The sequence below is a fragment of the Lissotriton helveticus genome, chromosome 1_1, assembly GCF_964261635.1.
Source record: "Lissotriton helveticus chromosome 1_1, aLisHel1.1, whole genome shotgun sequence".
In the NCBI taxonomy this organism is placed as follows: Eukaryota; Metazoa; Chordata; class Amphibia; order Caudata; family Salamandridae; genus Lissotriton; species Lissotriton helveticus.
In genome coordinates, this window is record NC_136057.1 from 1,199,691,205 (window position 1) to 1,199,718,082 (window position 26,878).

Genomic DNA, 26,878 nt, shown 5'->3' on the forward strand with positions numbered 1-26,878 from the left:
AATGTCCACCAATCACTGCTCCAGACAGTTGAGTGTTATACTATTGCTAGATAACACAACACAACACAAAACATCAGAGAATAACATAACATTACGTTACATAACGCAATATAACATAGCATAGTATTACATAACACAACATACCATAACATAGCAAAACATAATTCACATTACATAACATAGCATAACAACAAAACAACATAGCATAACATACAACTTTAAAATAAAACAACATAGCATAGAATAAAACAACACAGTATAACATAAACTAGTATGACATAACATAAAACAACATGATGTAGTACAGCAGTGCATAAATCAACATAACGTAGAATAACATAAAACAACATAGCAAGCATAACATAAAACAACATATTTTAATTACATAAAACAACATATCATAGCCTAACCTAACATAGCATGGAACAGCATAAAACAGCATAACATAACAAAACATAGCATAGCATAAACTAAAACACAACACAACATAGCATAGTATGCCATAACATGGCATACAACATAACACAGCATATCATAGCACACCATAACACACAGCACAGCATAAAACAACATAACATAACATAGTATAGCATAAAACAACATAACATAGCAGAAAACGAAATAACATAGCATAACATAAAACAACATAACATAGCATACAACAACAAAACAGCATAACACAACACAGAAAAACACAACACAACATAGCATAACATGACATTAAACAACACAACTTAACATTGCATAACATAAAACAACATAACATAGCAAAAGCAACAAAACAGCATAGCACAACACAACACAGCAAAACACAACCCAACATAGCATAACACAACATAGCATTACACAGCATAGCAAAACATAACATAACATAAATCAACACACAATAACATTGCATAACATAAGATAAAACAACATGACATAGCATAAAACAACCTAACATAGCATAGAATAACATAATACAACATAACATAGCACAGCACAACATAAAATAGAATAGCATAACATAACATAAAATAGCTTAGAACAACATACCATAGCATAGTATAATATTAAACACCATAACATAATACAACATAACATAGCATAGCATAACATAACATAAAACAACACAATACAACATGCAGAAGTGCAAAATTAAATGTAAAACTAAAGAGTGCCGGATTTTATTAACAAACATGGACCATATTGTAACAAGCATTGGCAAAGCCAATGGGTCTCATCTATTCAAGAGCTATTGGCTTTGTGAATATGTTTTGTCAATGTTGTACACCAGAGTGGCTGCTGTTCAGCAAGGCTAAAGGTTAGTAGGGTAAATGAGAGTGGCATGGAGTGGAGTGTCGTAAAATTGTGTCTTATGAAGTGGTGTAGAGTGGCATATAGTAGAGTTGAGTGGTTTGGAGAGAAGTGGAGTGTCATAGAGAATCGTGTGTGGAGTGTTGTGGAGGGAGTAGAGAGTTGTCGAGCAGAAGGGGATAAAGTTGTGTGGTGTACAGTGGAGCACAGTGTCAGAGTTGAGAAAAGTGTCATAGAGTGGAGTGGTATAGAGTGTTGTGTAGTGGTGTAGAGCTGAGTGAAGTGTCGCAGAGTGTGTTGTATAGAGTGGAGGAGAGCGGTGTAGAGAAGAGTGGCATACAGCAGAGTAGATTGTTGTAGAGTGAAGTCGGGTGTCATAGAATAGAGTGGAGGAAAGTGACATGGAGTGGCATAGAGGGAGATGTGTTGAGCATCATAGAGTTGAGAAGTGCCGTAGAATGGCAGAGTGGAGCAGAGTGCTGTAGAATGGAGTGGCATAGAGTTAAGTAGATATCAGTGGAGCAGAATTTAATGGAGTAGAGTATCATAGAGTGGACTATTGTGGAGTGGAGTATCATAGAGTGGAGTATTTCTGGAGTGGAATGTCATAGAGAGGAGTTAGGTAGAGTGCATTGGCATAGAGTGCAGTGACGTAGAGGAGCATAGAATGTAGTAGTGTAGAGCAGTGCAGAGTACATACTAGTGGTGTGGAGTGGCACAGGATGGAGTGGAATGCCTAGAGTGACGTGGCATAGAGTGGAGTGGTGCAGGGTAGAGTGCAAACATGTAGAGTAGAGTAGTACAGAGTACTGTGGTATAGGGGGGCGGCCTGCAAAGTAGAGTGTCATAGTGCAGGGTCGCAGAGTGCAGGGTTGTAGGGTGTAACGTAGGAGAGTGGCCTAGAGTGAAGTGGCGTAAAGTACAGTGGTACTAAGTAGATTGGCATAGAGTGCAATGGCATAGAGTACATTTGTTTTTAGTAAAGTGGTTTAGAGTGCATTGGCTTAGAGTGCAGTGATGCACAGTAGCATAGAGTGCAGTGGCATAGAGTAGAGTGATGCAAACCAAACTGCAGTGGTTACAGTGGAGTGGCACAAAGTGGAGTAGAGTGGCACACAGTGGAGTAGAGTGCGCAGAGTGAAGGCCAGACTGGAGTGGTGCAGGTTAAAGTGTAGAGTAGTGTAGTGTGCAGTGGTATAGAGTGCAGTAATGTTGGGTAGAGTGTCAGAGTGCAGAGTCATAGAGTGCAAGGGCATAGAGTGGTGCAGAGTACAGTGGTACAGAGAACTGTGACATAGAGTACAGAGCAGAGTAGAATAGAGTGGCATAGAGTGCAATGGCTTAGGGTGCATTGGATTTCAGTGAAGTGGTGTACAGTGCATTGGTGTAGAGTGCAGTGGTTTAGAGTACAGTGGCATAGTGTAGACTGCAATGGCATAGAGTGGAGTAGAGAGGCGTAGGGTACAGTGGCATACAGGTCAGTGGTGTTGAGTTGATTGTTTCAGAGTAGAGTGGAGTGCAGGGTAGAGTATAGTGGTGCAGATTAGAGTGCAGTGGCATAGAGTAGAGTGGTGTAGAGTAGAGTGGCACGGCATTGATTGCAGTGGCATAGAGTAGAGTGGTGTAGCGTGCAGTGGCGTAACGTAAATTGTTTCAGAACAGAGTTAAATGGTGTGGAGTGATGCACGGCAGAGTGCAGTGGTGCAGGGTAGAGTGGAGTGGAATAGAGTAGTATCGTAAGAGTGCATTGGCGTAGAGAGCATTGGCATAGAATGCCAGCTCCAACTCCTGACCCATGCATACAAGGTTCCACACAACTTAGTATCCACCTACTTGAAAGACCGCCTGAACTTACGTTAAAGAACCTTTGAAAATACACATAATGAATCTAAAGGTTTGTTCCATTTAAGCTGGCTGACTTAGTGGCGGGTGGTAATGGGAAGCCTGCCACAAAGTCAGAGGTGTGTCACATGCTGATCTCTGTTCCCCTGCATTTAGAGAAGAGGAAAGAACACTTATACCATAGGAATGCGTGGTCATGACGCATCTGCAAATGACACTGAACGGCCACATAGTTTATGGTGAACAGCCTGACACCATTTCGAGCGCCACCTTGTCCTTACAAAACCATCTTATAATCCATATAAATCTTTCATGTAAAAAAGCACGAAAGTGCCCTTGCATGCTGGGGAAAAAACTTCCAGTCCAAAAGGAATATTTATAATGTGGGCGGAAGAAATGGACCTCACCTTAGAAATGTATCAACAATTCTTCGCAGCAGTTTAACTGCAACACTGGCACTGAGGGCTGCCACCCTGGCGCTTCCCGTGGCCCCGGGGCAGCTCTTCCCTCCATGGCAGGGACCTCCCCGTAGATGGGCCGTCATTCACTGGCACTAGAGAGGTCTTCCTTCCACCACACCAGTGTCCCAGCAGTGCTAATACACTTTTATAAATGGGGCCCCAACTTCTTGAAAGGAACGTGTGACAAGATATAACATAAAGTGTGGCATTGTGCAAACGCTACAGCTGAAAGATGTGAAAAGAATGCTCATAACAATGGAAGATGTGGTAAAAGCCTACGTGAGTAGCATCGGCAATCAAACAGCGAGCCCTTCTGGCAGTATGTTAACATATAAGTGGATGGTATGTGAAACAGATCAAAGCAGGCACAGAACTGAATTCTGTTAAGAGCTCAGTGTATCCATATATGGCGGGCACAAACCTGTTTACCTCACCCCCTCCCACAGTGCCCTGTGTTGGGCCGGCGATTGGAAGTAGAAGGAGTCAATCAAATCTGTTTCTGCCTCCTCCGTGCCTGGCGATGTGACGTCACCCTGTAAGAAGGTAGCATTCCAACATACAATTACGTAGAGCACGTTATAAAGAACAAACTCTCCGAAATGGGTTTACAAAGACTTACGTGGAGGCAAGGCCAGACTACTTGCTAACAGTTGGCTTATCAGAAAGGTAGCAATTGCTTAAAAACAACAGAGCAGTGTGTTTCAGGAATTAAAAAAATGTTGAGGGAAATATGAATTAACTCTTCGTTGTTGAAGTAAGAGTGCCAGAGACCGTTGTTGGTCACCCTGACTAATTGGGTCGGATTGTTCCTTGCTCGCTGATTGATGGAGAGACTACCTGTTAGCTGAATATTGGTTCGGCCTTGGCATTGTGTTCGTGTGCTGTGTGGTCACACTGCCCTGAAACCTGTGTTCTTTTACTTGGCGCCTGTTCCCATTAAATTACGGAAAAAGAAGGGCTCGTTCTTCAAAGAACTGTTCTGCGCCAGCCACTCGGAGAAAGGAAAGAACGCGAGATACGCTGAAAATGGGTACACGCTAAACACGAGAATGAAGTATTTTGCTGGCACAGTTTTGTGACACAGAGAGAACAGCCTATGTCTAGTTCAGGTAAACAGCTGAAGGAAATGTTTTCAAAAGCTGACCAGTTTTACATGTAGAATGTACTATTCCTCCGAAGCTGAATATATTGTTTCAGTCTAATATGCCACTACTTAGAATATTATCACTTCACTCCATTTCCTTTACAGAACACTCCCAGATACTTATGCTTGTTAATAAAGCATATGTAAATCCAACAAATGCAATCTCAAAATCCAATGTGCTCAATTTTAGAAAGGCTCAGCATCAGGCTGAACAGTGTTTTCCCAAAACAGATGCCTTCGGTTAGATGCTCTATGACATACAGCTGGCGCTGTTTGCCGTAGTGTGAAAGGAAAGCAGCCATACGTTGAACAGCAGTACATTACCAAAATGTGCACTTTGGCAGCGGTTGTGGTAAAGGTAAGCTGCAGGTCGCACTGAACTTTGACGGAAGTCCTTTGAATGATTCTGCAATGAAGAATGGATACATGCGCGTTGAATATACTTAAATTCTGGGGGAACTGGCCGCCCTCAACATTTTTTGCAGGTGCAGCACCGAGGCCGGCTTTGCACAGTACCTAGTGTGCACGCTCTTTCAAAGCCTTTTTAAAGAAGTTGCCACCGGTGTGACTGTCTAGAGCATAGTTACCTAGGCTATGGCTGGGCTGAACCAAATAACATTGACTTATGATTCATTGGCTATTTCTCACTATGTGGAAAACTTGCGACGTTCAGGATGTGGCCCTGGACTATTGCCTATGTGAGAATGGTGTTGGAACTAACATTTTCACTCACTCATCCACTTATAGATTCCTCTCCATGAGTTAAGCACCCTCTCCAGAGATCTCTCTGGACCTGCATGTCTCTCAAGAGTTAACTCTACATGTTCTACGAGATAAAAACGCTTGTACTAGTCTGCCCTGCAGGATGTGTTCTGCTGGGAATGGTAGATTATACTTGCTGCATTGCGTGATAGTGGGAAGCTTGCTTACCTACTACCATCCTGTAACAATTCTGTGCGGAAGAAAAACTTTCACTGCATCTGTCTGATTTGTAAATGTCTGATGGAGCAGGGTTTTGCAAATAAAAACCTGCTCAGATCAAACTTCTCATTGTGTGCATTACTAATAAAATGCTGTGAAAATTAACCGTGCAAAGCTAAAAAGGGAAAGTTGAAAGCTGTGCAAGTGCGTGCTGGAAAGAAACTAGTGTTTCTAGTACCTTTGAGAGTAGGCCGCAAATGTAAATGAATAATGCAGAAATAACAACCAAAAAGAATAATAATAATAATAGAAGACATATTATTTTCTTATTTACTAACTGTCTGAAAAAATATATAACGTGTTGCAAAGAAACATTAATAATAGGGTTTTGTAAAGAGACAACGATAATCACATGTGCATTTGTTTTTCCTAGAGCACATTTCACTGTTCTGCAGAAAAGGCCTCAAGAGTCTTTTTAGGTTTAATTTGCTTATTAAAAGGTAGGCTGTGGAAACATTTCTTTTGTCCTTTGTGAGTTCTTGATGATGGCCAAGGAGTGGAGTAGGTGAACATTTGTGCTATGAGTTTGATACATTAGCAAGATGGAGAAATGTACAAGCCACGGTAGAGATTTCTGGGTTTCCACTGCTGAAGGTCGATGACGGAAGTTTTCTAAAGACAAAGGAACTGTTGAAAAATTAGGCACACTGAAAGTGGACTGACCAGACACCGCCTGGGTTTGACCAATGGGGTTAAAGGATTTTTCACGTGATCGCACATTGGGAGTTGGATCCTTAGTGAATTATGGTATAACTATTAGTACTGAAATGTTTGTTGTGAGAGAGAGGCTTGCAAGATTGACTTTGAGAGTGAAGAGAGCCGTGTTGCTGTTTCCTAACTTAAGTGGCTGGCTGTTGTTCTGCCAATCCGGACACTTTAACTTTGTTCCTCATTATCTGTAAGGGTGCCCCAGCTATTCTCTCGGCCGGAGAGTAGTTTTTCAGACTTCTAGCATTGTGCGCTATAGATTAGTATGATATACTAAATTTACATTGATCCTATTTTGCAAATGTCTTTGGGCCAGATGTACAACTATTTCATTTAGTGCCTCGCAATTTGCAAAACATTGTGAGTCGCAAATTGCGAGGCGCTATATGAAATGTACAGCAGTGTATTTAACATAAATTGTGAGGCTCATAAATATTAATGAGCATCTCGCAATTTGCGTGCCCATTAGAAATGCCAGTTCTCCCAGGGATGGTGGCCTGCTGAGCTCAGCAGACCACCACGTCTGGGACTGCCTTTAAATAAAGCAGTTTATTTTAATGCAACTCGTTTTCCTTAAAGGAAAATGGGATGCATTTAAAAAGAAAAAAAATTCGAAGTTTTTGTTTAATTTTTAAGGGCAAGTATTGATCCCTAGGACCATGCCTGCCCTTAAAAAAATATTTTGCATGCATTTGCAAAAGGGAAGCGGTCCCTTGGAGACTACTTTCCATTTGCAAATGCATTACCAGCTACTTGAAGTAGGTGGTAATTGTGAATGTTTTGCGACCACAATTGCGGTCGCAAAATATTTGTACATGGTTTTGAGACTTGCTATTTCGAAGGGAACGCCCCTTCCAAATAGCGAGTCACAAAACCTATTTAGCGAGTTGCAAAAAAATTGTGACTCGCTAAATAGGCTTTGTACATGGCCCAATAGGTTTTTGCATGCACAAACGGGTTCGCAAAACTGTTTGCATATTTAAAAACGGGTCATACATCTGGCCCTTAATTCTTATGTTTCTCTACCTATCCACTTTCTCAAGACACGGATATTTGAGATGTGTTTTATGGATTACTATTTTTTATTTCATTTGTATGGTAATCTGTGATTCAAACTGTATTGTACTTGAAGAGCATTCACATTAATTTAGATAAAAGCATATTGATGAGTAATCAGAGTCTGTCTTAATTAATGTCAAATGGTTTTATTGAATGATTATATCTATGTTTAGGTCCTCATTTACAATACTGACAATCTTTTGCCAATCCCTAACAACTAAAAAATTCATCGATTAGGAGAGAAGATCAAAATAAAACTAGTGATATTAGTTTAAACACATGCAGTGTGTAAAGGACAGATAGATATTAATTTCGGTCCAGATGGTAAAATTGGCAAAAGCCCCTTCCACTGCATCAGTCTCGTGATGCAGAAAGCTTTCACTACTGATGCCCTACATATATTAGCCCTCTGAAAGAATAAAGCTTGCACTCAAGGCCACAAAATATCCCTATCACATGTGCAGTCCCCCAGGATTTCATACTGTCTACTGTCATCTTCATCCTTTATGTGAAGCCATTTGGTACTCTGCACACAGATGACAACATCAATATTGACCAATATGCTGATGATATACAATACTACTGGAAAGTCACCTCTGCTTCAGATATCCAACAACTCAAAAAACTGCTTGCAGATCATCCAGACCTGGATGTACAGCACTTACCCGAAGCTAAATCCAACCAAGACATAATGTTTCTTATTTACCAAAGATAAACAAGAAACAGTACAAATATAGCTTAATGAATTGATTCTTAATGGCTTCAAACACCAACTCTCACCGAATGAAGTCACTTGGATTTACTCTGGACACCAATCTTCCCCTCAGGGAACACATTGTCAAAAAATCAAATATATCCTGATACCAGATCTCTCTTCTGAAGAAGAAGGCCAACAGCTTCTTTCAGAATGTGACTTCACACTTGTTGTTCAAGTCCTCATACTCCTGCATCAGGATGGTGGTATTGGCCCCAATCCGGCTTCCCAGACACCACACAGGCAGCCTGCACAAGGCACCACGTCTAATCTTGAAAACAAACTTCCAACTCTTGTGGTTCCCAGAACACTCTCAACCAGGACTCCATCAGACTGAGAGATGTAAAAAAAGAAAAAAAGACAACATTCCTTTTCCATCTGTGCACCCAGAATCTGGACCAACACCCCTCTATGCATAAGGAGTGCCCAAATGCTGCTCACATTTAGGAAAGACTTGGAGGCTCACCTCTTTAAAGAACACAACATCACAATGCATTAACCTTTCACAACCCAGCTTCTTTTCCTAGTACTTGTTTGATTTAAGATTGCCTTTGACCATGTACAGTGTTCTGCTGCCTTTTGGCTAGGTTTGTGCTATGGCAATACCATAAACATTACATACATGCACTATTTCTGACCATGGTGCACTTGTTCTGTTAAGAAGTGGTGGTGCTACTGGTGAGAGAAGGTGTTTCCACTGCTTGAAAAGAGAAAAGGATATACAGAATGCACTTGCAAAGCATGGCCTATAAACAAACACTTTTTCAAAATATTTAATGCAAGGTGCTTGTAGTGCTGAGGAAGGTCCTATCGCCAAAGGGGCAATATTTGAGCAACAAAACATTTTGATAGAAAAGAGCAATGGCCGTCCAGGGTGAATACACAAAGCTCAACTACACCCAATCAGATGACCAGAGACAGGCTACAGGCACTAAATGGTTAAGGTAGGAAACTACCAAAATTCTAAATGTAGTATTTTCATAATTACAATTTAAAATCCAACTTCACCATTAGTTAGGATTGTAAACTGTGATTCCAGAGACACAAAACATGAACTGCTTATCTCTTTGAATTTGGAAATTACTCTTATAACCTGGTCATTATAACCAACTCCAATGTTATTTTATGGGACAGATAGGCCTTGCAGTAGTGAAAAACGAATTTAAGAGTCTTTCATTCCTAGGACATGTAAAACTTAAATGTACATGTCCTACTTTTTAGATATATTGACTCCTGCCTTCTGGGCAGTCCAAGGCCTACCCTTGGGGTGGCATATGCATTAAAAAGGTAGGTTTGGGCCTGGGAAAATGTTTCTGTTGCCAGGTCGAAACAACAATATAAACTGCACACACACACACACACAACCACCCACCCACCCACACACACACACACACACACACACACAGGGTCTGCAATGGCAGGCCTGAAACATGTTTAAAGGGCTCCTTAAGTGTGTGGCACAACTATGACTACAAGCTCACTAGTAGCATTTCATTGGAAGGCCCTGGGTACACGTAGAACCACTTTAGTAGGGATTTATAAGTAAATAAATATGCCATTTTGGGATAAGTCAATATTACCAGATTTAAAGTAGAGAGCACAAGCTCTTCGGCACTGGTTATTAGTGGTAATTAGGGCAGACTACTAAGGCCTGCAAAAACAAGATAAGAAGAATGGATTAGGAGTTTCATGACACTAATATGAGTGGCCAGGTTTGAGCTGCAAGGTGGTGCCGGGGGGGACTGGTGGGAGATGGGACTGTGGTACTTGTCTTCCTCGTTCCCACGGTTGGACGTTGCCCTACACTAGGGCAAGATGCAGTACTGTGGGTTCTGGTACATGCTACCTCTTCTTTTACTGTTGGATTGTGGGGGGGTTAGGGGGGAGGTCTCAGGGGAGATGTTATGCTGTTTGTTTGGGGTTCGGGGTTGGGTTGGTGGGAGGGTGGGTGGGGGGTCATGGTGTTGGCTTCTCGTTTTGGGGATTTTTATTTCTTTATGCACTGGGATGTATGCTTGTTCCGTTGTACGCTTACATGTACTGACCGGGCTCTGGTTACATGGGCCCCCCTTCAGCCTTGGTGAGCTTGATGGGTTTCTTTTAAGGCCATGGCTCCTACTTCAATAGCTACCTGGAATGTCAAGGGCCTCAACTCTCTGCAGAAGCAGCTCAAAGTGAGGAAGTATATCGTAGACCATCACCTAGATGTGGTCGCATTGCAGGAAACCCATTTAGCCCGGGCAGATGAATCATGCCTTAAGCACAAACTATTCCCACTTATTTATCGGTCCTCAGCTACCACAAAACACCGACACGTGGCCCTGCTCTTCCGCGCTATGATTCAGTTTCAGCCGCTTGGGGTCCAGGGGGATAAGGAAGGCCGTTGGATCATGGTAAAGGGAGTTCTGAAGGGAAGGGTCTGCACTTTTGTAGCACTTTATGCTCCCAACATTGGCCAAACACCCTTTCTTTCCAGCTTATTAGGGAAAATAGCAGATTTTGTAGAAGGCCCTCTCCTTCTCCTGGGAGACTTCAATCTTGTATGGCAAAAAGGGTTGGACAGCACACACACACAGAGATCAGATGCGGGGACTTTCACAGGGGAGACACAACAACACTTTCAAGACCTGGGACTCTTGGACACTTGACAAGCACTTTACCCGCAAACACGAGACTTCACATTTTTTCTCACGTTCACAGAACGTACTCCCGCCTGGATTACATTTTCATTAGCCAATCTCTGCGAGGCACTCTCCAGGAGGCTAAAATTTTCCCCCTCACAGTTTCTGACCACACCCTCTACTCGATATGCCTCCGATGGCAAGGGCCTGTGCCGACTACCTCTAGATGGTTTTTCCCGCCCTCCCTCATCCGCGACAATGAGTCTTGTCTCAAGTTGCGATCTGCTATTTCTAGTTTCTTTGAGACTAACCCCCCAGAGGATACATCCGAGTTTACTAACTGGGATGCTCTGAAGGCGGTGATTCGGGGCGAGTGCATCGCCCTCAACTTTGCCCTAAATAAGCAACGCGCTCGTGAGCGCGAGGCGCTTGAGGCTGAACTAGCTGCGGTGGAGCTCTCCCACAAGACAGACCCCACATGGCAAAAGCAACGCCAACTTACTGCTCTCAGAGGCAAACTCCGGGCTATCTATTCCAACAGAGCGGAACACACCCTCCTTAAACTGCGGCAGCTTTCGTACACGCAGGGCAATAAAATAGGCAAACACTTAGCGCGACAATTAAGGGATAAAAGAGAAAAAGAATATATTGGCAGGATTCTTGATACATCTAGCCAGATCACCCACAGGGATGAGGAGAAGGCTGCTGTGTTCGGCTCCTTCTATGAGGGCCTTTACGTGGTAGAATCCTTGAATGGAGACGCCCAACAGGCGTTCCTCGACTCCCTAGCGCTTCCGCAGGTCTCCGACGAGTGGAATGCCCGGCTTACAGCTCCCATTACCCTTGCTGAAGTAACTTTGGCGATCTCCTCGCTAAAAACCAACAAAGCCCCTGGCCCCGACGGCTATACGGCACTCTTTTATAAAACATTTGCCCCTGAGCTCTCTTCGCATCTGGTCTCTCTTTTTAATGCAATGGCCGCCGAAAGTAGGAAGACTAGCACCATGGCAGAGGCAGTGATCTCAGTCATACCCAAGCCGGGAAAGGACCCGCGATGCAGCGCCTCCTACAGGCCGATTGTGCTGCTCAACCTAGATGCCAAACTTTACGCTTCAATTGTCGCCAAAAGACTGAACGACCTCATGCCGCTCCTCATCCACCCAGAACAGTCAGGTTTTATCAAAGGGAGACAGACACACGACAACACCCGCCAAATTATACACCTCATAGAAAAAGCCAACAAACTCCATGTACCGGCAATCCTAGTGGGCCTCGACGCGGAGACCTTTGACCAGGTCAACTGGTCGTTTCTGTTTCGGGCGTTGAACGCCTTTGGCTTCTCGTCCAAATTCATCACCATGGTGCAGACGAACTACCGCGCCCGGTCTCACGGGTAGTGGTCAATGGGGCCCGCTCGGACTCCTTTGGACACTCCCGGGGGACCCGGCAAGGTTGCCCCCTTTCCCCACTTCTCTTCGCCCTTAGTATCGAACCCTTGGTGATCGCTGTGCGGCAGAATCCAGACATCAAAGGCATCCCGTTCTCGGGTGACCCTCATAAAATCTCCCTTTTGCCGATGACATCCTTCTGTCCTTTGCTGTTCCAGAAAGCTCCCTTCCAAGCCTTCATTCAGAGCTAACCCGTTTTGAGTTACTATCCGGCTTCAAGGTGAACTCAGGGAAATCCTTTATTCTTAACCTCTCTCTCCCTTCAGAGCGAGCTGCTCACCTACGCTCATCGATCCCGCTCGCTTGGGCCTCTAAGTCGCTCCAGTATCTGGGGGTATCTCTCACCCCGATGCTCCAGGGGCGCTACCGAGCCAATTTTCCCCCTTTACTCGCTCAAATTCAAGCAGATCTGGCGAAATGGAAACCGCTCTTCCTCTCCTGGCTGGGCCGTATCCATGCAATCAAAATGACGCTTCTGCCTAAACTCCTCTACCCTTTTCAAGCTCTACCCATTGGCTTGGACTCTGATTTTTTTCAGAAACTCAAAACCATGATATTACGCTTTATCTGGCAGGGAGGCCTAATTTAATTTCTAATTTCTAATTTAATTTCTAATTTCTAATTTCTAATTTAAAATATTTCTAGAGCGCAGCGTACACCTTGCGGTTTCTTGGCGCTGGGGGGATTGGCTACTGAGGGAAAGAGACCAGAAGAAAGGATAAGAGAAGGTATTAAGAGAGTTTAAGAAGGGAAAGCCTGGCTGAAGAGGAACGTTTTCAGATCTCTACGAAAGGGAAGGTACTGAGTGGCAGAGCGGAGGTGATCGGGGAGTGAGTTCCAAAAGGTTGGAGCCAGGGTGGAAAAGCTGGCACTGCCCCACTTTTTACGTGTGAAGCGAGGGGTCTGAAGAAGGGACTTGGAGGAAGACCGAAGTTCTCTTGCAGGTACATACGAATGGATTAGTGAAGTGATAAAAGCGGGGGCAGTGCCCTGGCGGGCCTGAAAGGCCATGCAGCCGATCTTAAAAAGGGAGCGTTCTTTTACAGGGAGCCAGTGAAGCTCCCTGAGAAGGGGGGTGGAATGGTGATAACGAGGAAGGCCATACACCAGTCGAGCTGCCTGGTTTTGGATAATCTGGAGTCTACGCAAGCTGTACGCGGGGATACCATGGTAGAGAGCGTTTGCGTAGTCCAGTCGCGATATCACAAGTGCGGCCATGATGATCTTGAGTGCCTGGGGGAAAAAGAAGCGGGAAATAGAGCGGATAGTGCGGAGAGTGAGGAAAGAAGAGGATACCACGGAACTAATTTGTGAATGGAGAGTGAGCTGGTTGTTTATTTTTACACCGAGTGTTTTGACTGTGGTGGAAGGGGTAGGTGAGGGGCCGAGAGAGGGGGACCAGAAGAGAGAGTTCCAGGGGCTGGATGAACCACCCGTGAGAACCAGCTCGGTTTTATCCGGGTTCAACTTGAGGTGGTTGTGGTTCATCCAGTCCCTGATGAAAGTCATAGTTGACTGGAAGTTAGAGACAGAGAGAGGAGAGGGGGATAGATCAAAGATGAGCTGGAGGTCATCCGCGTAATTATAAACGGTGACCTCCAGCTGCTGGAGTGCGAAAATGAGAGGAAAGATATAGAGATGGGAAAGAGAGGAACCCTGGGGAACACCGCACGTGACGGGGAGAGGAGTGGCCGTGAAGTTGCCTAGCCGAACCGCCTGAGTAAGGTCCCTCAGAAAGGAGGAGAGCCAAACGAGAGCTGATCCCCCGATACCAGCCGCCTTGACACGGGTAAGTAAGATGGTGTGGTCCACCGTGTCAAAGGCGGCGGAGAGATCAAGGAGGACCAGTGCCTGGTGCTTGTTCTCATCCATGCCCTTTCTGAGATTGTCTAAGACTGCGACCACGACTGATTCGGTCGAGTGCCTAGGACGGAACCCGGCTTGGCGGGATGCCAGTCCTCCGTTTGCCTCAACATGGGCGCTAAGTGCCGCGGTGAAGTGGCGTTCCATCACCTTGCCCAAAAAAGGTAACAGGGAGATGGGGCGGTAGTTGGCCGAGATGGAAGGGTCCGCGCCAGGTTTTTTCAAAATGGGCACTATTGTAGCTGCCTTTAGCGCAGAGGGCACAACGCCCTGTGCCAGAGAGCTGTTGAGGAAAGCGATGGGGAGGTCAGGGCAGCTGGAGTAAATTTGCTGCAGGACTCGCGCCGGGCAGACGTCCGCAGGAGACCCTGACTTCACTTTGGGGGGTATCTCCAGAAAGGAGTCCTGGGTGAGGGGGGGAATGGAGGTAAATGGGAATAGGACGGACGGGGGGGAGGGATCGACGAAGGCAGACGAGGGTGGTGAGATGTTGGTCTTGATGGCAGCAATTTTCTCTAAGAAATAGGTATTAAGTTGATCACAGAGGAGCTGGGAAGGAGGAATTTGAGACGAGGTTCGGTCTGAGAATGCTAGGTCATTCACTATGCTGAAGATTTCCCTGGTTTTGTTTTCTGCAGAAGTTATTTTTGAAGAGAAGTAGGAGGTTTTTGCATCCAGGATTGCAGATTTGTATTTAGCCAGTGCTGATAGGAAGTGGGTTTTTGATGAGGGGCTGTAATTTATCCTCCATTGCCTCTCCGCCCGTCGGGCGCTCAGTTTGAGATCCTTTAGGTGGTCATTGAACCATCTATTGGAGTCCTTGGGACGGCGGATGGAAATGCGGCGTAAAGGCGCCACTGAGTCGCAGCCTCCAGCCAGCCAGGTGTCAATGGCCTTGGCTTGAGAGGCAGATGATAAGCCAGCGAGAATGGGAGTGGAGTTGCGGAGTGAGGAGGTCAAGGAGGGATAATCCAGTCTGTTCCAGTTCCGCGCCCAGGTGTTTTTGGTGTGCGGAGTTTTGGGCATCAGGTTTCGGAGAATGGAGAAGGAAATGAGGGTATGGTCGGACCATGGGCACGGCGAAACAGCAGCCGAGGCCACAGGGAGGTTAAGGGACCAAACCTGGTCCAATGTGTGCCCATGGGAATGAGTGGGGACGGATATGTGTGATACAAAGTTGAGGGATGAAAGGTAATCAGTAAATTCTTTAGAGGCTGAGCACTCATGTGGGTCTGCGGGCCAGTAATTGAAGTCCCCTAGGACCAAGACCGAGGCGTAGTTGACCACCAGGTTAGCCAACAGGTCTTGAAATGCCGGCAAGAATAAGGGTGAGGGCTGAGGTGGGCGGTACATAAGGAGACAAGTGATGGGGGGGGAAAATGAAAGAGAGCGGACTACCAGGAAGTCAGCAGGGGGAATAAGGGGAAAAGGGAGTTGTTGAAAGTTCAGCTCCGACCGAGCAATTAGGGCGACCCCACCACCAGCCTTGCCTGTCGGCCGGTCAGCCCGCAGGGCCACATAGGAGGGGGGTAGGGTGGCCAGGAGAACAGGGAGGGAAGAGTCATAGTACCAGGTTTCGGTCAGGAGCAGTATGTCTGGTTTCTCTGAGTCGAGTAGGACGAACAGCTCGTGGTGGTGCTTGACCGCTGACCTGGTATTGAGTAGGACAACAGACAATGCCGGAGAGCGGGGGAAGGGGTCAAGGGGGGGGGCAAGGTGACGGGGGGTCGTGCTGCAGGGGATAGGATGTAGTGGGGGAAGAGGGAGCGAGACCTAGTGTAGAAATCAGACTGCGGATAGAATCCGGGAGTGGCCAGTGGCCTTGGAGGGCAGTTAAGTCCTTGGTAGTGTAAGACAAAGTTTTAGCATGGAGTCGTGCCCCTAGCCCCGTCCGGCCGCGGACGGGCGCAGACGGGCTTGCCTTAGGCGCGCCTTCGGCGCGCAAAAGTCGCGCCCGCTGCGCTCGTCCGCTGCGCTTCCTGGCAAGACACATGCTTTATGTTGGAGGGTCAGGAGGTTGGGGGGGCGTGGCCAGCCGAGGGGGCGTGTCTCGCCTCGCCCTCGGGAATGGCGGGGATCGTTGCAGCGAGTAGCGCTGTTTGTGGAAGGCAAGAGATGCAGGTAAGCGAAGATGCCTGGTTAAAAACACAATATTGCAGTACAAATAGATTAAAAAGTAAATAGCCCTGCTCCCGGCTTTCCGCCTCAGGAGCCAATCATAAATGCGACGCTGGTCTGTGGCGCGCTCTATTTGTAGGTATGGCGGGGGGCGTGGCCAGCCGAGGGGGCGTGTCTCGCCTCGCCCTCGGGAATGGCGGGGATCGTTGCAGCGAGTAGCGCTGTTTGTGGAAGGCAAGAGATGCAGGTAAGCGAAGATGCCTGGTTAAAAACACAATATTGCAGTACAAATAGATTAAAAAGTAAATAGCCCTGCTCCCGGCTTTCCGCCTCAGGAGCCAATCATAAATGCGACGCTGGTCTGTGGCGCGCTCTATTTGTAGGTATGGTGGGGGGCGTGGCCAGCCGAGGGGGCGTGTCTCGCCTCGCCCTCGGGAATGGCGGGGATCGTTGCAGCGAGTAGCGCTGTTTGTGGAAGGCAAGAGATGCAGGTAAGCGAAGATGCCTGGTTAAAAACACAATATTGCAGTACAAATAGATTAAAAAGTAAATAGCCCTGCTCCCGGCTTTCCGCCTCAGGAGCCAATCATAAATGCGATGCTGGTCTGTGGCGCGCTCTATTTGTAGGTATGGCGGGGGGCGTGGCCAGCCGAGGGGGCGTGTCTCGCCTCGCCCTCGGGAATGGCGGGGATCGTTGCAGCGAGTAGCGCTGTTTGTGGAAGGCAAGAGATGCAGGTAAGCGAAGATGCCTGGTTAAAAACACAATATTGCAGTACAAATAGATTAAAAAGTAAATAGCCCTGCTCCCGGCTTTCCGCCTCAGGAGCCAATCATAAATGCGACGCTGGTCTGTGGCGCGCTCTATTTGTAGGTATGGCGGGGGGCGTGGCCAGCCGAGGGGGCGTGTCTCGCCTCGCCCTCGGGAATGGCGGGGATCGTTGCAGCGAGTAGCGCTGTTTGTGGAAGGCAAGAGATGCAGGTAAGCGAAGATGCCTGGTTAAAAACACAATATTGCAGTACAAATAGATTAAAAAGTAAATAGCCCTGCTCCCGGCTTTCCGCCTCAGGAGCCAATCATAAATCCTGGCACGCTTTTCCTTCTCCCACCTTCGTTGCCCCCGCACAGATGGAGGGGTGGGCCTGCCGGACATCCAGATGTATTATAAAGCGGCCCAATTGTGAATACTGGTCGAGTGGTCCCAGAGGGACTCTGAGAAACACTGGCTCCACATGGATCGCAGCGTGACGGGTCAGACTATATGGGACCTGACCTGGCGCTCTCGCAGATATAGACCTCCAAACACATACCTGAGCACACCTACACACACTACACTAAAGGTATGGGACACTGTGTCCAGTGATGATAGATGGAGTACTTTCCCCTCTCCATACTCTCCGATTCACCACACGTCCTCCTTTCCTCCTACTCTCCATGAAGGCCCCCTTGACTCCTGGAAACAGGGCGGCTGTCTAGCTCTAATCCACCGGTTCATGGGATGGCGAGCCTCTCACTTTCAAACACTGCCAGGATGAATTTCATCTACCAGTTACCGAATCCTACCACTATACTCAACTCATGCACTGGGCATTTCACCCCAATGTAAGGGACGCAGCTACACGCCCTTTGACCAAATTTGAAGCGTTTCTCGCTAAATCCTGCTCAATGAAGGGAGTGATCTCCTTTATATACGCCCTATTGCTCAAAACCACTATCTCACCGAGGCCCAGATATATGGGAATGTGGGAAGATCTACTGCAACGTCCCATTTCCGAGGAGGAGTGGGCTCACCTGTGAGCGGATACCAACCGCTTCAATCACTCTATTGCACTCAGAGAGGCCCTCCTCAAAACCATGATGGACTGGTATCTTCCGGAGGATCTTCCCCAACACCTCAGATAGATGCTGGAGGGGGTGCGGCCAATTAGGTGATTTTCAACATATATGGCGGAACTGCCCCTCTATTAGACCTTACTGGGAGGAGACTTTGGCGCACATAAAGGAGATGTTAGGTTATCCTATTCCTACTGACATGGCAGAGGTTCTTCTGGGGCTGCGCGACCCGTCTCTACTACACTAAACCCGGGCGGACAAAATGATTATGTGGCTATGTATCGGAGCAGCCAAGGTCACCTTGGCGGCAGCTTGCAAAAAGAAGGATGCCCCAGTTATCTCCCTCTGGCATGCCCGCCTCTGGTAACCCCTGAGCCTAGAGAGGATGGCTGATTAAAAAAAACTTTGAATTCCGATGGGGACCGCTGGTGGCTTTCCTCTCCCTCCTCTCCCGGGGTCTCCCGTCTGTGGTGTGTCCACCATCAGGGCACTACATCTCTTTCAAATCTGAGCGGCGATCCAACGCTGTAACTCTGACCCATCTTGGTTTAGTTTTATTACCTATTTTTCCTTACCAGTTGCCATTTGTTTTAGACGCTGCCGCCACCATGAGGGGAGTGGGGTGGGTGGGAGGATGAGGGTGGGGATTTGTTTTATTACTTAGGGTGCACTGCCTGCCTCCTGTTGAGGCAATTCAGCAAACACCAGTTCTTCCATGCCACATATAGCGTTCCCAGGGGGAGGTTTCCTACTGATGCCTCAATCGAACTGACGTTATGCTACTTTTTGAGACTAGGCTATGTGTGGGGGGGCTCCCCCGCTGTTTCAGCAGTCGAGATACTTTACTGTCTGACGACCTGCAGTGGGTTGTCCTCCCTTTCCAATGGCTTGTGTGTGCTAACTTTAGTTGCTTTCCCTGATTGTCTTATCGTCATTTTGCATGCACACTCCCCTGCGGGGGATCTTTGGCGCTGGCTATGATTGTCAACACACTGTTTGCTCCTGTATATTTCAATAAAAATATTTTTGACAAAAAAAGAGGAGAAGGGGAAAGGATGGGGTTTACAATTTCATGGGGTTTTGAGTTTTTGCAAGATGGGGATTGAAATGCTTGGGGCATTTTCTCTGATGTAAAAAGTTGGGGGATTTTTTGGGAAAGGATCGTTCTAAAAGGTTTTACAATGCCAATGTTCCATATATATGTATATCTGATGAGAATTGGCGCAGGTGCGCCCCACGCTACTTCAGGGGGAGGGGCACAATAAATAGAAGGAAATCTTGAACTTTGTAACATCGGAGGCATCTGAAGAGGCTACCGCCGAAACGCGTCATGCCAGTGAATTTGAATAAATGGATTCTTGGAGACCTGCTGTGCCCCCTTGTCTTTTTCGAAGGAGAAAGCTACTTTGCATAATAGCGTGTGTCAGGCAAAGGGGACCCTTCCAGAAGTGTTCTGGGTGCAGTGGCTCAACCCGGACCGCCCCACATCCGATGGAGGCAGAGACTCTTGCTGCCAGCTGACAGTCCGTGACTTACATGGAGAGACGGAGTTACTTTACCACCGTCTCCAAAGCTTTTCCAACAGCGTGATTGTGAGGTTGGAAGCGCAGGACTCAGGAATCGTTTATTGCCCAGCACAATGCTACAAATTCAAACTGACCATTCTTTAGCCACTCACTTTGAGAAAGAAAAATCCAGCTGTAAGAGACACTCACCGATATAGCGAACCAACTGCATGATGGGATCTGCAGTCCACAACTAAGAAACAGCTGAGTGTTCTCTGACGAGAATTGGTGCAGGTGCGCCCCACGCTACTTCAGGGGGAGGGGCACAATAAATATATGTATGAAGTTGTTGATTAATGTGATATGATTTACCTGTCTTAATAAAGCGGCCTTTTCTGCTATAATGATAAGTGAGTGCTTTGTTGTTATTGCGTGATCTAATCTCACCTCTACCTTCCATACTTATGTGGATATATATAATATGGGCCACCACTCTCACTTATGGCACGTATTTTACTGTCGGCTGGCATGCGTCTGCGCCTCTTGTCTGATGCGGCATGATTGAAGATAAATGCTCTCATGTTGCTAGGGCCAATTTGTAATGCTATGCAGAATGTAGGCATACTCGTGCCACGTAAACCAACATTCTCAAAATGAGGTGTGTGGTCCCGCTCTAGTCACACATGTCAATATCAAGGATACTCAGGTCCTGACCGGAGTCCAACAAAATAAATTCTCCACTGCACACATTGCTCCCCAATCTGGTCTCATTATTCATTGCCCCTGACAATCCACACCCAACTTCATCAGACCTTCCGTTGGTGTCTCCATGTACGGCCAGACCACGCTTACTGCATACACCATGCTGCATTTCAAAGTTTAGGTCTGGGGCATGTTGGTTGTCGGAGCCGGTACCCTGTAGTTGGAAACTGCATGGGGAAATGGCCGCCATCTTGAAACAGAGCCTTTAGCTATATGAAAGCACAGTGGTAAAAAGAGGTTTTGTATGAAAAACTTATTCAAAGATTAATTTCAGCCATTGTTTGTTTAAAAAAGAAAAAGAAAGAACACCATATATAGCTTGCATTTATGGGATGATCTGTGTTCAGAAAATCTGGCCTCGCTGGGGCATTACTGTTACTGATGGCAGCAATCCAGTAAGAATATTTATTTTTAATAAAAATCATGACCACCAGACATACATATTCCCAAAAGAGAGGGTTCTCTGTTTTGAAATGGGGAAGGGTCGAAAGGGATCATCATGCAGGGCTAATGGAGATACTTCAAGGAATTAAAGATAAAGTATCATATAGAAAAAATGGTCAGCTTTTATATTGCAAAACAGTTAGCACCAATCAACTGCCCGTACAAGCTGAAGATTTTATTAGGCAACCCTATGTCATTATGTTGATATAGGCATAAATGTCCATATGGGACTAGCCTCTAAGCTTATGCCACTCCACCATATCATTCAGGCCCCCTTGGTCTGTTTTCTCTGAGACAATCCATGGGGCTTCCTTCCTATGTGGTGCATTACCTGCCCTTGTATACCCTTGGTTAATTTTTTAAGTACTGTCCACTTGAAACGCAAGGGTCCATGTATTAAGTCTTGAAAATGCCTCACAAGGCGAGTTGTAAGCTTGCCTGTCCTGAATGTACTAATAAGCTCCTGAATTCTGATTCTCACCTTCCGAGTGGTAAGGCCTATATAGTGCAACCCCTTGCAGGTATGTCTGTACACCATGTATCTTGAGTTACATTAACTAAATTAGTTCTGGAACCAAGTATGGCCATCATTCAGAGCTACACTTTTTGAGGCTGTAGTAAGTTTACAGAATGTACAGCTCCTACATGGATAGTGTCCCGGAAGGACATTAGAGGAGCTCTGCCATTGGTTTTTAGGGCATGTAATGACCAGACAGTTCTTAAGGTTCGAGGCTCTTCGGAAAGCACATTTTGGGTGCAGCATTTGTTGGGGGCCAACATCAAGTAGATGCCAGTTTTTTGTATAAGCTGTCTAACTCTTGTAGACAGAGGATCAAAAGTCTTAAGCAGTCCCCAAGAGACAGGAACCTTGTTGCAGTCTTTAGGCAGGCAGACAAGCAGGCCCCAGCCAATCGCAAATCCACACTGTGGAACATTGCCTTGGAGGAGCTAGACCAATCAAGTGAGCGCGGAGATAGCTCCCTTATTTGAAGGGTGGTAAATAGGCCCTAATTTGTGAAGGGAAAAGGACCAGCAATATGCCATCATATTTCAGAGCAACAATGGGTTGACCACTTTGAAGGGGTCTACAATTTTGGGGAAGGGGCAGAGTGTGTGATCAGGGCAGAAGCAAGGAAGAGTAATGAGAGTGTAGTGTTTGCACTAGATGATGTTGCACAGGGCACCCATGCGCTATTACAAAACAAGGCTGCCTGCCCTGATGGAATTTCCCAACACTTGTTTCTGGATGATATTGAGTTCTTGGGCCCCCTTTTGAGTCAGGTGTTGAGTGCCGCAGCGTGGGTAGGGGGATTGCCCTCGAGGCCTACAGTGGTGATTTTGCCTGTTTTTAAGAAAGGGGATAAGGACAACCCCCCCAGTGTTATCACTCTATCTCATTGATTGTTGGGGTAGTTAAGCTCCTAGAAGGGTAATCCTAAACAGACTGTTGGCATGGGCAGATGTCAATTATATTTTCTCTGAGGTCCAATATGGCTTTAGGCCTGACAGGTTGACGTTCAACCAATGTCTGAACTTATATTTAATTATTACCAAGTACACTGTAGCTTGGTCGGAATCCCTCCACTTGGCATTTATGGACCTCAAGTCTGCATTTGATAGATTTAACCGGAAAAAGCTGTAGGGTATGCTATGCAGGACAGGGGTGGTCTACAACATAATGGCCCTTTTATCAGACTGAGAGTGTGGCACTTATGCAGCAGTGCGCTTTTTGCAAGGAGCTGCTTGAACCCAGTATTTACCCACTGGTAAGGGTGTCCAACAGGGGTGCATTCTTGCCCAGGCAGGTTCCCTGAGGGTTGGCTGAGACTATTCCCGTTATTATTATATACAGATGACACAGTTCTCATGGCCCGAACTGCCATGGGCTTGCAACTACTTCTTGAAAAGTTTGTCATCTTTATGGGGAGTCTGGATATATTTTTAACACAATCTTTATTGCAGTTTTGTAAGGTATACATACAGCTGACATTCACTATATCTCAATAAATCATAGCATTTCCCATAGAATCATAGGCGAAGTAAAACCAGCGAACAGTTGAAGTACATAGGAAAGGAGTAGCAATGCAATAGATACTCAAACCAGAGTAAACTAGCCCTATCCCACTCCCCCTTAAACTTAATAAAACAAGCATGTCAAAAAACTATATATTTATCAGATTAGTGTCCTGATATTGGCAAAAACACAAGTAAAGGGGGGACAGAAGCAGTCATTACAATATTATGGGGTACGGACCTAAGATTGGCCTAAGCATAATGTGAAATAGGTGCATTTATGCATGGATTTGCCACTCTTATATGAGAGGCTATGAAGATTATTTGTATCTGGGTCGAATAAGTTATGAAACTGCAGTGTCCAATGTTTTAAAGTACTCCAACATGATGTCCCATTCTATTGCTATGGGCTTTTTCCATAAGCCCCTGTATTCTTCACAGCGTAGTACACCACTTTTGGCTAGGTCCCATTTCTCCCATCCTCCTGCCACTGGGAAACCATAGGCCTGGAGCGAGATTTCAAATGCTTTGTCAGAAGGCGCTTAGCCAATAATAGGGCCAAATAGAAACAAGCATTTACAATGCAATGGCCTCGGCATCATTAAAGGTAGAGCTATTGCCATTGCTCATGACAATTATTTTTATTTTTAAAATCATAAGTAAATGGCATTGTCATTTACATTGCCAATAGCTTAATCGTTAAATAAATGGCATTGTTATTTACAATGGGCAACTGCAAGACTTTGTTTGTAATGTAAGCCATGCTTTCGCAGTACTGTTGAATTTCATTATCCTCGCCTTGTGCTATTTTTCAGCCGTATATAGCGTGAGTTTTGTGGAATTAAGCATAGTGTAACCTACCTTTGTGTTTTGGAACCTTGTGTAACAAGACATGTGTTCAGCTTTTCTTTGTTTTAGCTCCTGTGTGTCAGTGCACCGTGTAAGCGCACAAGCATACCCTGCTCTCTCTGGAACAGTCACTCTGCACTCTGCCCTCAACACTCTGCCCTCAACACCACTCTGCCTTCAACAGCGCTCTCATACACTGCAGTCACGCACTCCACAGTCACTATCACTCTGCAGTCACTCTGCACTCACTCTGCACTCACAGTCACTCCGCCACTCACTCTGCACTCACAGTCAATCTCGCACTCACAGTCACTCTCGCACTCACTCTGCACTCACAGTCACTCTGCACTCACTCTGCACTCACTGTCACTCTGCACTCACTCTCCACTCACTCTGCACTCACAGTCACTTTTGCACTCACTCTGCACTCACTGTCACTCTTGCACTCACTCAGCACTCACTGTCACTCTCGCACTCACTCTGCACTCACACTCAGTCTGCACTCACTGTTGCTCTCGCACTCACTGTCACTCTCGCACTCACTGTCGCTCTCGCACTCACTCTGAACTCACTGTCTCTCTCACACTCACTCTGCACTGGGGATAAATGCTTGAATTGGTGCCCTCTGTAAAGTACTCCATATCTTCTGAAAAAAACAGGATTAAAGTAAAGAAAACCCAGTAAGAGGCGCAGTCAGAGCGATAGAAAAAATATGTCAACAGTCAGGGAAACAAGTATACAGGTGTTAGAATGGCTTACGGTAAACATGCAGTACATGATGCATGTAGCCCTTAAATTGTGTATATTATTTTTATAAAGCGCTGACGCTACCCGCGGCGGCTTTAAAGCGCAGCTTTGTCTACTCACAAATCACTGAAATCTGCAGTCTCTTACTCTGCTGCTCCGCTCAGTAATAGTCCCGGAGAGTTGCCTCAGTTCAAGGGTTTGAGGGAGTGCACGCCGTGATTGTCTGCAGCACGTCAGAATTCAGTGGAGCAGTGAGAAAAGTGACAGGCTCCTTCATTGTGCCACCGTACTCTGCAGCAGGCTGGATGATGTACTTTGGAAATTAACATTCTACGTCTTTGCACAATTCTAGTAAAGAGGTCGAGCGGCCGCTCATTTTTGCTGGCTGCGCACACCGCAGGCGCATTAACCTTCCGGGCTACAATCTGAATGCCCCATTGCCAGTCTGCACCTGGAGGCAGCAGGGGCCCTGCTAAGATCAAGCTGCTGGGGGTGCCTGGGCACTCCAAGGGGTTAATGGCAGCTTTAGTTTCCCTCGCCTTGTCTCCATTTTTAATTTATGCATATTTAAATCACGTTTGCAGGTGTGGGAGAAAACTGTCACTGTTTAAGATTCTCAGCGTTAACGCGTGCAATAGGTGAGGGAACCGCAGTAAAAAGATGTTTGGGCCTAGAAGAAGCCACTCTCCTTACCTAGCGCTTAAATAACCCCTCTGACTTCTAGTGCTAGAGAATAAAGTTCATACGAATCTGCGTTCTTTTCTACACACTTTACGGACAGGACTCTAATATTTCCCACCACATAAGAGTGCTCGCCTGACCTTAAACACGAAAGAGTAGAGCTAACGTGACTCACAGACCAGACGCGATAAAGGTGTTTGTAAATCACAAAGCCTGAAACACGGCTGCTCGTGCGCTGTGCACGGATGCAGCGGATCTGCACATTCCAACCCAGACTTTCATCCTTGTGAGGTCGATACAAACCGCAGGCAGGCATGTACATGCTTCAGTTGTGGAAACGGGCAACCCCCTATTCTCGTTTAAGGCAATTGGAAAACTCAGTTGGTTGTGCGCCTCCGTAGAGAGGTGTCACCTGACGTACACGTTCATACTTCTAGTGAGATAAGCAGAACAATGGCAGAACAGATGAAACAAGCACGTGGCAGCTCCCTCTGTGTCTGCCTCAGAATAATAACAAGCTTTGGCAGGGAGCCAGCATGCGCGCACACACAGCTGAAAAAAAAAGGAACTGGAAAGAGGTGAATGCGCGCCGAGCATCTGGCTTCAATTACCGCGGCCCCTGACAGCTGGTAATTGATGAAATATAGCCTTCTGCTGCGCGTGTCTGCACGGAATATGCAGGAAGCAGAGCAACTCTACAGCCTATGGCCTATTGCGTGCTGGCTTGTAAAAACACAGCCATGAGAGGGCCAATTGCCATGCAGCTGCCATAAATAACGAGCAAAAATCACACGCTTCTCTGGAATTCGTAGGTTAGATTTTCAAACTCCTCAGAAAAGGACTCTTAAGCCACATCCACTTCATGGGATGTAGGCCGAGCCCTAAAACTATGATGTTACTCTGGTATATTTCAGTCTGGGGAAGAGCCCAAGAATGCAGCAGTCTAGTGTTTGCTAATGATTCTGCTCAGTGAGGTCTGAAAGGATAGGAGAGATACGTGCCCAGTAGGGAGTCAGAATGGAGCAGTTTGATAACATGTGCAGTAAGTTAGCGTCTGGTGTTCAACGGCGGGCGCGGGTTAAGGGTACAGCTAGGAACATGGTGTGTAGTCTGTGTTGGATGAGTTGGGTTCTCGATGGATATTCATATTTTCGTGGCTTCGGGCAGACCACGACTCTGGGCCAGCACGCGAATAAACACAAAATGGACAAAATAATGAAAAAATAGGTGTGCACTTCGTCATTTTCTTTGGATTATTCACTGTCTGCCTTTCGACGAGTAGCACCCACATGAACAAGGATATCAATGGAGAAACACGATTTAGACACTTGCGAGACTAAGGGAAGAACAGACTTTTTTAAACGGATTCACGGACTATGATTTGAGACTGTTAAATCACACATTTCGATGTTATTTGAAGCAATGTTTTTGTATACATTTTATATACGTTTAGGAAAATGATCATGTTAGCTTGTGAATAATTAGTACACCAGCTCTGAACACGCTTTAGATGATACCTTTGAATCAACGTAATTCAATCAACAGGGTGGGCGGGGAATTCGACATAGATGTTTAGGATTGTGGGTAGAATGTATGATGGGAGTTGTAGTGCAAGATTATGGGGACAACCACCAGTTTCATGTACATCACAGGACTAATTTCATTTTTACACTGTCTATGTGAACAGCGCGTTTAAATGCACGTATCAAAGAGGATGGTTATTTGGTAAAAGGTGGGGCCAAGGGATTGAT

At 46.1% G+C, this 26,878-nt stretch overlaps 2 long non-coding RNA genes across 2 annotated transcripts in view; one reads left to right on the forward strand and one right to left on the reverse strand.

Annotated features, from left to right (window-relative positions):
* The window catches only part of LOC144772474 (uncharacterized), a 70,202-nt gene extending 66,247 nt beyond the window's left edge, over positions 1 to 3,955 (reverse strand). The window contains exon 1 of the long non-coding RNA XR_013599759.1: positions 3,879 to 3,955. This is a non-coding gene — a long non-coding RNA (uncharacterized LOC144772474). The remainder of the gene's footprint in view (positions 1 to 3,878) is intronic.
* Positions 1 to 26,878, forward strand: part of LOC144772477 (uncharacterized) — a 98,056-nt gene that overhangs the window by 67,666 nt on the left and 3,512 nt on the right. The window lies entirely within an intron of this gene.